Below are 16,276 nucleotides of genomic sequence, written 5' to 3'. Positions count from 1 at the left end.
CCTTGCCCTTACATTTATTATGGCATCTATCACACTTTATCTCACTTGTGAAGTCACATATTTATTGACTTCCAACTACGCATAATAGTAGTAAATCCTCAATATGAGTCTGTGGAAACATTTGGTTCATTTTTTGTTCACTTCATTTGTTGAATAATTAAAGGAAGGAGATAACTGCACTGGTTGTTCAACTGACAACTGCGATGGCTGATTCGCCTTCATGACACTGAAGAGACACAAGGCCAACTAAAAAAGACACAGCCGGTTTTTGATTCCGTTCCATGGTCCCACTAACTTTGGCACAATTCTGACCTTGCTTTGTTTCAATGGCTCCTTATCAAAGGCTATGGTGACCAACCATCCCAGGCTGGCAGGGATTCTCCTTCTTGCAAGGAATGCCCTACATTCTCAAAAAGCCCCAGTCCTGGGGTGCCTGGGTGGCTCAGTTGGTTAAGCATCCCACTTTGGCTCAGGTCATGATCTCCTGGTTCCTGGGTTCCAGCCCTGCATCAGGCTCTGTGCTGACAGCTCAGAGCCTGGAGCCTGCTTCGGATTCTGTGTCTTTGTCTCTCTCTGCCTCTCCCCAACTCACACTCTCTCTCTCTCAAAAATAAATAAACATTAAAAAAGAAAAATGAAAAACCCCAGTCCTGGAACAACCCAGATGGTGGGTCACACTAGAAAATCATGGAGCACATTTATCTCTTTCACATTAAAAAAAAAACAAAACAAAACAGAAACAAACAAACAAAAAAAACCTAACCTATAAGAATAAAGTGATTCAGCAGCTGTTGATAAAGACTCAGCATTTACCAAGTGCATCTTCTTGTGGACTATGGGCTTCACCATGGTAGCCTTCATAGAAGCTCTATGAGGTAAGCACCATCATCATCTCCATCTGACACATGATGAAAGTAAACACAGAATATTAAGACATGGAACTGGATTTCAAGATGAGGTTTGTAAAAAACTGGGATTACGTTTGTGGCCACAATGTTTAAATGCAGTTAAATAGCAAATCATGCTGTTACTGAGGGGTTTTTTTCCCCCAATTCTCAAAAACTTCTGGCTCTATCCCAAGAGGACAATACTTTTTAGACACTCCCTACCTCGGGGTGGGGAGGAAAGGGGGTGGAGAAGAAGTTAGTCCAGATCAACACTGCGGATCTACAGATCTGCCATGAGAAATTAGTTTTCTCAGAATAAATATGTGGGAAGCTTCTTCAGTCTAGTTGTACTGAAAGTGAATCAATTTAGAGAAAAACTGGCCATTGCACTCCTGAGACAAATTTTTTGTTTGTTTGTTTGTTTGTTTGTGTCTATAGCTTACAATTAGCTTGCCTCTGAACGATTCTGGCTGAAGTAGCTTTCTCCAAGTGCCTGATTTAAACATTTATAGTCCTTCAGATTCCATGGGCTTGGGTGAGCTTTTCCAGACAGGTTAGCGATTTCAAGTTTGGCAAGCACTTTGGCTTTTCAGTCTGTTTTGAGTGAAAATCAATTTACACTCTTTGCAAACATGTGACAGCATAAATCAGGCAATTGAGTTCACTCTTAGAACACAATAGGGGCTCGTTTCATTTTGCTGAGGAGATGGACAAAACACTTTCTACTAGTTTCAAACATATCCCTATCATACTGTGGCTATTTGACAAGCATACTGTTCTACCACCTTTAATTCAATAGATGATAAACACAGAAGCAAGAGACGTTGGATAAGCTATTGAGGACAGCACACAGGAAGGCAGGAGTAGAGTCAGGTCCAGAATTCACAGGTTCTAAACACACCGATCATTCTTGGGGGGGGAGGGGCTTCATGCCTCTCTGTAGCACCCCTGTTATTCCATGTTGAGGTTTGAAGCCATCTTTTGTTCTAACTCACCTATTCAGAAAGTCTTCCCATTCAGATATGTTTTCATTAAAGAGGGGCTGAAAAAAGTGCAGCTTTCAATCAAAACTAAAACATTCGGTACTATAAAACTAATTTAAAATGTAATAAAATGGAAAATAAAAGAGCTGCTTACAATTACATCATTTATGTTTTGGATGGCAAATAATTCTAGTGACTAGTGAACTATTGATGCATTGTGGTTTCAAAAACAAAACAACACATAGAGCAAAACAAATTGGAATTGAGAATGGATCATCTTTCACATCTGCCTTGGGAGCACCGATAGTAAACTTAAGGGAATATTCTGCCATTGAAAACTAAAAATCACTAAAAAAAATATGATTTTGGGGCCCTCTGAATTTACTTGCAAATTCTTTGTCATCTCTTTGCTAAATATATACATTCTGAAACCTTTAGCTATCAGCTTCTCAGTACTTCAAAAAGGAATTATTCTTTCTTTCTGCTATTTCTTGGCTAGGTTTTATCAAAGTAGGCCTTGCATTTTTCACGACACTAGACTAAATTCTGGTAGTTTTTAATGATTTATCCCCAAACATCCGCAAAATCCTGTAACTTTTGTGTGGGCTGTTTTTTTTTTCTTTCAATTTTGTGTTTTAACCTGTCAGCATCCTCAGTATGAAGGAGTGTGAGGTGAGCTTTTCTTTTAGGAAAATTGCTTAAATTGGGGGCAAAACCCTGGAAACAGGGTTCTCAGCAGAATGAGGAGGCACATAGTTTTGCTGTGATACTGAATCACTGTGACCACTTTTTCCAAAATGGAAACTGTTGACTTAGAACAGGGTTATTCTAGGGGTGCCTGGATGACTCTGTCGGTTGAGCGACCAACTTCGGCTAAGATCATGATCTCAGGGTTGGTGAGTTCCAGCCCCACATCGGGCTCTGTGCTGACAGCTCAGAGCCTGGATCCTGCTTCAGATTCTGTGTCTCCCTCTCTCTCTGCCCCTCCCCTGCTTGCTCTCTGTCTCTCTCTCTCTCAAAATAAACATTAAAAAGTTTTTAAAAAATTAAAAAAAAAAAGAGTGTTATTCTAACATCCGGGCTACCCCAGCTCCCAGCTCCTCCTGACTCTGCTGCCTGTCCAAATCTTTTTGAAAAACTGTGACTGAACTCCTGTTACATAAAAGTCGGTCAATTCTGTGGCAGACGTGTCGGGGTGACCCCTCATAATTTAGTAGAAATCAAAAGCCTTTTAAATTGATATTGGGATCCTGATGACAGACGAAACTTTAAAAAAGTGCAATGGCATTTAGTTTAGAACAGCGTTTCACTTTAGCAACTCCTATCCTTTCAGACCTGAGCTATTTGCATATTCATCTCCATCACCACATCCTGATTCTGAAAGGCAGAGTTACACAGACACAGTGGGATAACCTCCAAAAGCATGCAAATGTCTTTGTAATTTAATCCAAGGGTAAACCTTGAGTGAGATGATTGGGAACAGTTTAAAATATCTCCACATGTTTTCTAAAGCTGAGGTCCCGTAGAGTATTTCCCAGATGTAGCAGACGTGTAAAGTTTATGTCAGCCCAGAAACTTTTGAAAACTATTTTTGTATTTTAAGATAGCTTTCCACACTATAATTTCCTCTTCGTCAAGTTTTCGGCCAAGGTCTCACCCTTCTGTCTGCGCTGCAGGTGAGGGGCAGCCACGTGACAACAGTCCCAGGGAACCCAGACAATGACTTCCCTGCAGCTAAAAGCAAGGGGAGGCGTGGGGCATGCGCGATGCCCAAGCCTGTGGAGGAATGTGGCTCAGGGACAATAAAGGGTCAGATGTAGCAGGGACGGAGTCCCCCCCCCCCCCCCCCCCCCCCCCCCCCCCCCCCCCCCGGCAGTAACTTCCCAAGGTTCTAGGCTTACCCTCCCAACGAAGGGCTACCACGTGTCTGTGGAAGTGGTATTATTCCTACAAGCGGTCCAGACATATTTGGATTTTTTGCTAATAGTGTAGCTTCTGAGTCTAATTTGGGGCCCTCACGGAGATTATGTGAACTGCAAAGTGTGACTTAATACACGTATTTACAGCTTAAACTAAGTGGAGCGGAGTCTCTTGCTTGCAAATAAGAACCCTTGCAAATGCATAATAAATTGGGATCAGAAACGCTTGTGAGCAACAAACCTTTAAGGAAATACAAAACTGTGGACCGATGGTCAGCTCTGGTGTTTACAAACAAAAACCAAGAATAATTCTCCTGTAATTATTGGGCAGCTCATGGTGGAAAGTGCTAACACACTTAACAAAATGATCACCGTGGTCACCTGGCATTAAGTATTCAGAAGGCAGAGAAAATTACCATGCCCTCAAACATTATCAAGGCCAGGAGGACCACTAAGGCTACAGAGGGAAGACGGTTTTAAACTGCACTGTGAATACATAGTGAATACAAGGATACAGAATGACTATCCCAGGCTATTTAATCCATGACTCAAGATACAATCAGATCAAGTGACTAGCACAAAATATCCTTTGACTAATTTATTAGGAAATGTCTCTCTTCTTCTGACATTGGCTTTCTCTTGTATGCCAGAAGACATTGATCATTAATAATATAATCAATAAATTAACTGATGTCCATAATACCTTCCACCACTACATCTTTGTAGTAGGAATTATTTTTGAGGTATTTTTTTGTCTCCGTCTAACAATAAAAACAGAATAATTTCACAAAATTAGGCTTCAGGTGTCTGGTCTTCTATTTTCATTTTTCCTTAAAACCTATTTTCACATTATTCCAATAGTCAAATTGTATATATGCAAAGCTATCTCCTCATGGACTCAAAAGTCAATAATATGACAAGAGAAGAAATGTCTCAACTAAATAGATACTTGCTTTGGTGAGTGCCAAATGGTCAAGCTGACTTCTTTTTAAGAAAATACTGAAATGACCCATTAGTCTAAATTGATAATATGGACAAAACACTGACTTTCTTTTGAACATAAAGTTATTTTTCAACTCTTCTAATGAGTGTTTTGGTTTTCTTTTTTTCCCAACACTAAATGTAGTTTTTCATTTTGTGTCTCTGCTTTGTGTCTGTGTTTTTAAGGGGAAATGCTTTCACCCCCCAATAAAATACCATAGTCATTTATTAGGGTTCAAAGGGAAAAATGCCAACAAGTGGCCATGATCTATTAATCCAAACCTGAAGCCTTGTAGAGCTCTCAAGTTTCTATACTATTTATAAAAGAAATTAATCTATATGATGTAATTTTACATTCTATTTATATCATTATTCTTTATACAACATAAACATAGAACTCTGTGATGTTATTGCATGTCATAAATGTCATCATAATTTGTCTTTACACATCATAAATATCTTGGTTTGTGACATTATTACACCTTTGGGTGTCTCTTTCCATATTTATGGTAATTACATCAAAGTATTTACTATAATTATGTCATTTGATGAAATTACAGTAATTACTTCGAAAAATGATAGCCCATGACTAATGAATTAAAATAGCATGGAAATTCACATTAAAAAATGACATTAAAATAATGCTAAGGATCTGAGATAAGCCATAAGAACAAGAACATTCATTACTGAGTTTTTAACCTCCAAACTTGCTCTACAGGTTTTCCCTTCTTGAAAATCTTATCTTTACTGAGGACTGAGAAATGCTTTGTAATGGTGCAATAAAACAACAAGATATTAAAAAAAATAATGAAAATAATTGCTAGTATTATTTTTGGCAAATTGGCAAAACTAAAGTATAACTTTAAAAAATAACTTATTAACCATTATAGCATCCTTAATCTGTATTCCCACTCACCTCTATTATTTACAGCCTGTCAAAAATAGGCTTGTATGATTTACCTTATCTATATTAGGTAGCAGGCCAGGTACATACTAGATTCATGAGCAATTGTTCTTTGAGCTGTTCATATATGAAGTTCATATTCATATATGACAAGAAATGGAACTGGAAAGGACCAAGAAATCAATTCATTCAGCCTTTGCTTCCAAATAGATTAAACTAAAAGATGGCTGAGAAATCGCTTTGTCTATTTTTAGCGGTCTCCATGGAAGAAGACGCCACAGCATCCTATGAAATTTTGTTTTAAGGTTTAAGGTTACCTTCATTATTGTCAAGAACACGCTTCCATCTCTGGCTCTGCAGCATGAACACTCTTCCAGTTAAGGTTAGTTTACACTTATTACATTTGCTTCCCCCCAGGGATCCCACTTTGCCTTGTTACCCACACCATAGACATTTTCTGCTGCTTCTGGATGCCATGACTTTTGGATTTTGATACAAACATTTACATATTAAACAAACATTTGAGTGCCTACTGGATACCATTCTAGGACCTAGGAATACATATGGTAGCAGACAAAGCAAACATTTCTATTCTTATGGAGCTTGTGTAGAAAGAAAAGAAACAAAATTGGCACCCAAGGGAGGGAAACAACCAAAATGAAAAATTATATAATCTTTTAGTATGTAATATATGTTATAATATAATAATATAGATATCAGGTAGAATAGAAAGTGCCAGGAAAGAGTGAGGATCATAGAGTTGGACATTTTAGTAAGTTTGAAGTTTTTAATCAGGCCTGACTGTGAAAGTGACATCAGAACAAAGATTAACTAGGAAGGGCCACAGGTGCAGTTAGAGGGAGAGCATTGTGGGTGGAGAGAAGAGCTGTAAAAAGAAGTCTGTGGGGTATGTTAGAAGGTTAAGGAATTCTGTAAGTCAGAATAGGAAAGAATAAGGACAGTTGACTCCTGATGGGGGGTCCCCATGGGGGTTGGGGTGCTGACCCTCCTTTTCCTCAGTTGGAAATCCGAGTGTGACTTTTGACTCCCCCAAAACCTAACTACTAATAGCTTAATGTTGGTTGGATGCCTTACTGATAATAGTAGATTAATACATATTTTGTATATTATATGTATTACATATATAACATTACATGCTGTATTCTTACAATAAAGTAAGCTACAGAAAAGAAAATGTTTTTAAGAAAATCATTAGGAAGAGAAAATACATTTACAGTACTGCACTGCACTTACTGAAAAGAAATCCACATATATGTGGACAAATGGTGCTGTTCAAGCATCAGTTGTACTAGGAGACCTATCAGGCAGTCGTAGGCAGAGGTAGGGTTTGCTCTTAGACATAAGAAGTATGAAATTCTTATTGGCCATTCAGGTAGATATGTAAAATAGGCAGCTGGTTATTCCAGTTTAGGGTTGTAAATTTGAGATTCATTAGCATAAGAATGCTATTTAAGACCATGAGATGAGATGAGGTTGCTTAGGGAATAGTAGAGATGGAGTGGGGGGTGGGTCAAGGTCTGTATGCTGAGGAGCTCCGACAATAATTGTTCAGAGAGGAGAGGAGTAACCAGCAAAGATGATCAAACAGAACAGAAAGCAATACTCTGGTTGATAAAGAAAATATTTAAAGGAAAATATTAATATATATTTCAGGAGGGCAAGTGCAATGAAGACTAAAGTGGATCATCAGACACAGCACTAAAATGGAACATTTCTGGGCACCTGGGTGGCTCCATCGGTTAAGCATCTGACTCTTGATTTCAGCTCAGGTCAGGATCTCAAGTTTTGTGAGTTCAACCTCACTGTCAGCACGGAGCCTGCTTGGGATTCTCTATCCTTCTACTCTTTCCTCCCCTGCTCTCATGCACATGCACTCTCTCTTTCTCTCTCAAAATAAATAAATAAACTTAAAAAAAAAAAGACAAAACATTTCCTTTCTCTCTGATCTAGACATCTTCATGCTAACTCTCCATCCTTTGAATCCCAATTCAGGGTCCTACTAGACAAAAATAATAGCAGGTACAAAAATCTTTATATTTCACAAAGCGCCCTCCTCCTCTGAATATATAGTCAATAATATTATATTATATTGTATGGTGATAATGGTAACTATACTTATCTTAGTGAGTATTGAGTAATGTGTAGACTTGTTTAATCAATATGTCGTGCACCTGAAACTAATATAACATTGCATGTCAATTATACCTGTAATAAATTTTCAAAATAAAAAGAAAGATTGGGGGCTCCCAATAATTTTGATAACCACTCTCTATAGTGGCCTTGAGTCCATGCCCCTCTACTTTTGTGTGTGTGTATATATATATATATATATATATATATACACATACATATATATATATATACATGTACATATATATGTGCATGTATGTATATGCACATCCTCATAGCAAACTTGGATAGTGCAGACAATGATGTTGAAATACAAAAAGGTTTAAGTGATTCATGAAGTCTCAAATCCAAGTCTTTAAACTTGAACTTTTTCCAGTATAGGTACTTCAAGAAAAGTCTTATTAAAGTTTCTCTATGGGTGGCTCAGTCTGTTAAGCGGCCGACTTCAGCTCAGGTCATGATCTCTCGGGTCCGTGAGTTCGAGCCCCGTGTCGGGCTCTGTGCTGACAGCTCAGAGCCTGGAGCCTGTTTCAGATTCTGTGTCTCCCTCTCTCTGACCCTCCCCTGTTCATGCTCTGTCTCTCCCTGTCTCAAAAATAAATAAATAAATAAATAAATAAACATTAAAAAAAAACTAAAACAAAACAAAGTTTCTCCTACTCTTCCAGGCTTATCACTCTTTCACTGACTCCCTAGGCCCTAGATTCCTGAAGAGTGGAGTGACCCTGAGGTCACAAAGAATCTTTTATTGTTATTTTAAAGATGAATTAATGAGCTCTTTAACAATTTTAACTTTTAATATGGCAAATATCAATAGATATACTTGCATTTAAAGAAAGCTCTTTGGCAGTCTTTTGATAAATGTTGCTGGGAAAACTGGACAGCTACATGTGAAACAATGAAATTAGACCACTTTCTTACACCATATGCAAAAATAAACTCAAAATGGATTAAAGACCTAAATGTCAGATCCCAAACCATAAAACCCCTAATAGAAAACATAGGCAGCTTTCTTGGACATCAGCCTTAGCAACATATTTGTGGATATGTCTCTTTAGGCAAAGGAAACAAAAGCAAAAAGACACTATTGGGACTACACCAAAAAAAACTTTTTGCACAGTGAAGGAAACCATCAATAAACTGAAAAGGCAACCTACTAAATGAGAGAAGATATTGGCAAATGATATATCTGATAAGAGGTTAATATCCAAAATATGTAAAGCATTTATACAACTCAGCACCAAAAAATTAATGATAATAATAAAATAAATTAAAAACAAACAAAAAACCCCACAAAACAGTCTGATTAAAAAATGGTCAGAGGACCCAAATAGACATTTTCCTGAAGTAGATGTATGGATGGCCAACAGATATGTAAAAGGATGCTCAACATTACTAATCAGGAAAGTGTAAGTCAAAAGCACAGTGAGATATTGCCTCACACTGGTCAGAAGGGCTAGTATCCAAAAGACAAGAAGTAACAAACATTGGCAAGGATGTGGAGAAAGGGGACCCTCATACTCTCTTGGTGGAAAGGTGAATTGGTGCAACTGCTGTGGAAAACAGTATGGAAGGTCCTCAAAATATTAAACATAGAAATAATATATGATCCAGTAATTACCCTACTGACTATTTATCCAAAGAAAATGAAACCATTAATTTGAAAAGATATATGAACCCCTATGCTTATTGCAACATTATTTACAATAGCTAAGATATGGAAGCAACCAGTGTCCTTAAATAGCTAAATGGATAAAGAACACACACACACACACACACACACACACACAGGAATATTATATTACTCAGCCATAAAGAAATCTTGCCATTTCTGACAACATGGATGGACCTAAAGAGTTTTATGGTAAGTTAAATAAGTCAGAAAAAACAGATGCCCTATGATATCACTTATATGGGAAATTTTAAAAATTCAAAGATGGGCAAGCAAACAAAACAGACACTCTTAAATACAAAGAACAAACCAGTGGTTGCCAGAGGGGAGGAGAGTGAGGAGGGTGAGAAAAATTGATGAAGTGGATTAAGAGGTACAAACTTCCAGTTATAAAATAAATAAGCCATGGAGATGAAAAGTACAGCATGGGAATATAGTCAATAATATTATATTATGTTGTATGGTGACAGATGGTAACTACACTTATCTTGGTGAACATTGAGTGATGTGTAGAATTGTTAAATCAATATGTTGTGCACCTGAAACTAATATAACACTCTCTGTCGATTATACTTCTAATAAATTTTTAAAATACAAAAAGAAAACAGAGAAAGATTTGAGGGCTCCCAATAATTTTGATAACCACTGTCTATAGTGGTCTTGAGTCCATGCCCCTCCATTTTGCATTTTCTTACATAATATTTGGTGTTTATTTTAGTTTCTTTTATATAATCCTTATTTAATCCTCCCAGATGATTAGCTCTTCAGGTTTTAGGGACTATACTATTTTTTTCCAGAATAAACATGAATTATTTCACCATCAGTCTTATAAGTTCCTGAGGTTGGGCAAAGCCTGGATAGTCACATAAATCCCAAGCACTTTGATTGAGTGACAACCCAGTTAGCAAGTCCCTGATACTGCACAGAGAACAGGGTAGGTCACCCCTAGGGACTGTCCTTTTAATTTTAATTTTTATTTTTGGCTTCCCCAAGAATATTCTGACATGAAAAAAGTTAAGAAATTTCCAATTAACAATTATTTTTTAAAGATCTATTGATATCCTAAATATTTTTTCTAGTTAGTTAAAAAAAAGGATTGGATTATAACTTTACTGTTTTTGAATATAACTTTCTTAGGGATTCATTTATTTAACAAACATTTATTGAGCATATGTTGCATAGAAGGCCCATGGAAAATACAAACATAGATGAGACACAGTTATTTCCTTCTAAACATTTATAATCCAGTAGAAAAGATAAGATGGGTATCGTGTCATAAGACATATTAGACCTTGATTCAAAGAATGTATCCAGGTAATTATGCAACTAATTTTTCTAAACTGTTTTTCTCAGCTTTCCGTTTATCTGAAACTTGATATTATTTTGTTTATTTTCCTTCCTTATATTACCTCTTAAAAATTATGGAGGCTTCAAACCAACATTTCAGATTGAGCCTTTATTAAAACTTCTAATGGCTGAGCACTGTGAAAGAAGTGCTTGCCATAGGCCCTCCAATACTTGTCAGGAAAGAGATTTTCCATGATGGTCTCACTGGATGTGTGGAAGAAGGGGCATAGAAGACGCATATTTGGGCGGTATGTTAAAAAGAGTGACTAAAAAGTGGGTCTTTTTATGCTCTGTCTACTATATCCTTTCTGCACAGTTCCTACCAAAAGCCCATGTAATTTACCATATGGATTTATATACCAAAAGTGAGTTCAGAGTTCAAAGAGTTACCGTTACAATAACATTCAGCTCACCAACTAATTAGCTGAAACTAATTAGTTGGACAGCAGCTAATCATGACCATAAGTGGGTTAGTATTTTTCTCTTCTCATTTTTGGGAGAAAGAACAAAAAATACACAAATTTAGTTGTATACTAGAATGAACAAAACAGGCTCATGTTAAGTATAAATGCTGTCTTATCTCGTCTATCATCCAAATTAAGATTCATTATGATCATAAGACCCTGTAAAAAATTCAGTAGTCATTTCCATTTACTATATTACTGAGATAATTGCTTATACATACAAAAAAGTAAGACTTGAAACTAAAGTAAAAATGAAAACAAAAACAAAACAAATATAAAACACTCTTTATTAGAAAATTAAATTTGTCTGAGCAAAAACATTATCCTTTAGCTATACTCCTGGTTTAAAAAAGTATCATTTTATTATACATTATTCTGTGAATGTTGTGAGTGAGACAAAAATTATAATAACCTTTTCTATTTGGGGGTTAACAAAACAGGAAAACAAATGTGACAAGTTTTCATTATTGGCCCTTTCAGATGAAGGAAGGAAGTATAAAGGTTTGCAAAAAAAAAAAAAAAAAAAAAAAAAGAAGAAGAAGAAGAAAGAAAAAGAAAAGAAAAGAAATGAATTATTTGGCTCAGTATCTGTATGAAAGTGTTTAATTTTTGCCATGTTACCCAAATTATTTACATTAATGCTACTCCATGACCTTAAGTTTATTTCTGCATTAATGTTGCATTTGTAATCATATCTTGGAAGGAATGGTTAGCTTGAAAGAATTGGAAGTGAGATATGGAATCTGGTCCCCTTAGGTCATTTGTTTGTATCCAGCTGAAGTCAGCAGTGGCTAAAATTCATTACCATCTGGCAGTTTTTCCATGGCCTCTGTGATAGAACTTGTGGTCCTAGTCTAGTACATACTAGACAGATGTCCAGGTCATAAAAATCACAACGATACTTGGCATTGTGTCACCCCCTTGTTGACAGTATCATCACACAGGCCAGAGATCGAAGTGGAATAAAGAATGAGCTGTCTTCATCCCATCCAGTGGTCCATTGGCAAACAGATACTCAGTCCTTATGTATTCTGTTTGTGGGAATAAAGCTCTTGGCTATACTCAAAGGAAATGGAAATAATGCTAATGAGTACAGCATCTTACAGCACAACACTATCAGGTGTTCTGATTTATCTCATTGCCCAGACACAAAATTAGGTGAAATGGTTAAACTTTCAAATCTTTCATTTGTGATGGCAGATAATGTTTTATGTACTCATGTTGTTTAAAGGTTTCAAACTATTGAATGAAGTGTGCAAGGCCAGTCACATCTGTGACTATAAACACAGTTTGTAAACTTGAGCTAGCCGTGCAAATTGTACTTCTTTACAACCTCTGCATATGCTATTCTGACATCATCTCCTACCTCTCTGGAGCATCCCAAACATTTCCCCTCGACAAGTATACATTCTGCCCTAGATTAAAAAACAAAAGCAAACAAACAACAAAACCTTATAACCTCAGCCTTTTCGCTGAATATTTCCATCACATTGTTGCTCTAAATGAATCTTCTGTTTCTAACAATGACGCTTCCCCTGGTTTTCCTTCCATTGGCTATTTTGAGATCTTTCTGCCTTTGAGATTTCCATATCTCCATGGATGATCCATTTAGAAAGAGTTCTCATTAAAAAGAGTTCTAAGAGTTCACCTTCATTAATCATTCTCCATTAACCCAGCCACCCATTCCCATGGTCTTACCTTGTCCATGTCAACACTGGTAGCTGCACAATATCTAACCTCTCTGTTTAAAGCATTATACTCTCTGTATAAAGTATAATTCCATGTTACATTCTCTAATTCATTAATTATTTACTAAACCAGTACCTCTAATCCACTGACCCTATTAACTGTTGACTGTCACTTTTGTCATCACATCCCTCGTATGAAGGGCAGATTGCACAGCCCATCATTATCCATTACTTTCATACTGTCTTGTATAAACCTCTTCTTTCTTGTCTTTTACTCACCTTCCCTCCTTCTTCCCCTTTCAGGTGGGTTTTTACAACTGGTAAAAATCCAAGTTAAATCTAACTCTCCTCTTGCTGTGGACTTACTTTCAAAGAATGGAATGTGGCGCTCACAGACAACTAGAATGTCTAGCCTCCATTTGAATTTATGACCCTAAAAGTAGGCCTTGGATAGTGATTGTCAATTCTATCAAGTTTTCTTAGTCATTTTCCTGTTCAGTTCACTCTTTTCAGTGTCCAAGAGACTCTTTCGTACTTAAAACTTCCACTATGACTCCCTCCTCTTCACAGCTCAGAAGCCTGTTTCATATTCCATTGACAATACTGTAACAAGTGCACCCCTCTGGTGAAGGATGAGAATGTGAGAGGCTTTACAAGGATGAGAATAGGAGGTGTATCTCTGTACCTTTCTCTCAATTTTGCTGTGAACCTAAAATGGTGTTAGAAAAATAGTCTTAAAAATATCATACAAGATGGAAAACAACAAAAAAATAGAAGCAACCAGAAGAGAACTTCTATACCGTCTCACCATCTTATCCATCAACTTATCCATCTTTCTTTTATATCATTATCTTCTCCACTGTCATTAGATTTTTCCACTAGTGTTTAACACAACATAATATCATCCATCTTGAAAAAAATACCAAACGCAGCCTTGATGTGGTCAAGTTCTCTCCAGTTCCTGCAAGCATTTCTCTGCCATTCTTTATGGTAAAAGTCCTTAGAGATTGAGCAGTGTTTATTATCTCAAATTTCTCTCCATTACCATCTTTTCTCTTTAATACAGCACAGCTATTTCACTCAAAGAACTCTTAAAGTCAATTTATTGAAAGATACAATGCTCAATTTTCAATCCTAATCTTCTTCAACCTCTCAACATCACTTAAGAGTTGGCCATTCCTTCATTCTCAAAATATTTTCTTCACTAGCTTCCAGTGCTCTGCTTTTTCCTTGTTAGCCTCTTAGCTGACTGGCTGCTCCCTCTTGATCTCCATACAATAGAATATTATTCAGCAATGACAAGAAATAGAGTATTGATATTTACTATAACATGGATGAACACCGAAAACATTACTCTATATGAAAGAAGCCACTATCAGTTAATGGACATTTGGATTATTTATAATTTTTGACTGTAATAAATAATGTTGCTATGAGCATTCATACAAGTTTTCATGTAGATATATATTTTCATTTATCTTGAGTATATATGCAGAAATATAATGACTAGATCATATGCATAACTCTAGGTTTAAACTTTTGAGGAACTGCTGTTTTGTTTTCCAAAGTGGCTGTGCCATGTTACATTTTCACCAGCATTGTATGAGAGTTGGATTTATCTGCATTCTCACCAGCACCTTTTATTACCTGGGTTTTAAAATTATTATTATTATTATAGCCACCCTATGGAGTGTGAAGTGGTATATCATTGTGATTTTGAGTTCCATTTTCCTGAGGGCTAATGATGTTGTAATACTTCCTTATATATTCTGGATATGAGTTCTTTATCAGATATACAATTTGAAAATATTTTCTCCCATTCTGTGGATTATCTGTTTAGTTTTGTGATGGTATCCTTTGAAGCTCAAAATTTTTAATTTTGAAGATGTTCAGTTTATCCATATCTTTCTTGTTGTTCCTGTGCTTCTCATATAATATGTAAGAAATCATTGTCTAACCCAAGGTCATGAAGATTTACCTCAGTATTTTCTTCTAAGAGTTTTATAGGAGAAGGTAGGAGGCTCAGCTTTATTCTTTTACATGTGGATATCCAATTGTCCTAGCACCTTTCACTGATAAGACTATTCTTTGCCATTTAATTATCTTGGCACCCTTGTCAAAAGTCAACTGGTAGTGATGTGAGCGTTTATATCTGGACTATCAATGTTATTCCATTGATCTATTTTTATCCTTATGCCAGTACCACACTGCCTTGATTTCTGTAGCTTTCAAGTAAATTTTAAAATTGGAAAGTTTGAGTCCTCTGACTCTCTTCTTTTTATTTCAAGATTTTTTTTACTACTTTGGTCTCAAATAGCAACATAAATTTTAAGATCAGCTTGTTAGTTTTTGCAAAGAATTGAGACTGGAAAACCAGAAGAACAACATATGAGAGGAGTGAAGAAAAAAAAGAGACAAGAGGATCTGATTTCATGTTATTCACACTACCTGTAGAGCAATGAGGACATTACTGATATATATAAATGAAAAAATCACGAATTGCTTGTTACCTTTCTACTGATGCTTTTCAATAAGATAGGAACACCCCAATTGCAGTATAAATTAAGTTGCCTAAATCTCAAGATTTTCAATTTTATCACATGAGATGATTTATATAAAGTATGGAAACTACAAGTAGTGCAAGAAATTAATTTAAAATGGGAATACACGAGGTGATTCAGATTAAGGAGTACACTTGTGATGAGTGCCAGGCAATAAATGGAATTGTTGCATCACTATACTTTGCATCTGAAAATAATATAACAATGTAAAAATATAAAAATAAAGGTATGCTTACAAAATATAAAATAAAATAAAAAGGGAATACACAAAGCAGGTAGAAAGATTTCTTGCCGATTTTAACAATATTCTAAGATGAGTAATAAGGTAGACATGGGAATCAAACCTGTCTCCCTCATTTAATAGCAACTATTTTAAAACATCCTTATATAATCTTGTGCTGCCTTGTATCAGTGATATAATTTTAGAAGGCAAACTATTTGTTTGACAAGTTTTTAAAAATCATAAGTAGATGCATTTTTTATCTAGAAGCTTTGACAGCTATTCCTGCAGCTTGCCTATGATCTCTCTTTTCAATCTCTAATTGGTCATACAATCTCCGTCCTTGAGTAAGATGCTTTGTAGACAAGAGATCTGACTTTCATCTTGGATCTGCAGTGCCTAATCCAGTGTCTTGTGATGGCAGGTGATCAACAAATGCTTATTGAATAGGTGAATGACACTTAAGCATTCCTATAGTAAGATAAACAAAAGTGTGACT

General features: G+C 36.2%; 1 long non-coding RNA gene across 1 annotated transcript in view; it reads left to right on the top strand.

Moving 5' to 3' along the window:
- Positions 1-898: 898 nt before the first annotated feature.
- Positions 899-16,276, top strand: part of LOC109501492 — a 104,289-nt gene continuing 88,911 nt past the window's right edge. The window contains exons 1-2 of the long non-coding RNA XR_002159592.2: positions 899-958; positions 5,929-6,056. This is a non-coding gene — a long non-coding RNA (uncharacterized LOC109501492). The remainder of the gene's footprint in view (positions 959-5,928; positions 6,057-16,276) is intronic.

Source organism: Felis catus, chromosome B4 (assembly GCF_018350175.1).
Source record: "Felis catus isolate Fca126 chromosome B4, F.catus_Fca126_mat1.0, whole genome shotgun sequence".
NCBI lineage: Eukaryota > Metazoa > Chordata > Mammalia > Carnivora > Felidae > Felis > Felis catus.
Note: the sequence above shows the minus strand (reverse complement) of the source record. Positions and strands in the feature narration are given on the sequence as shown.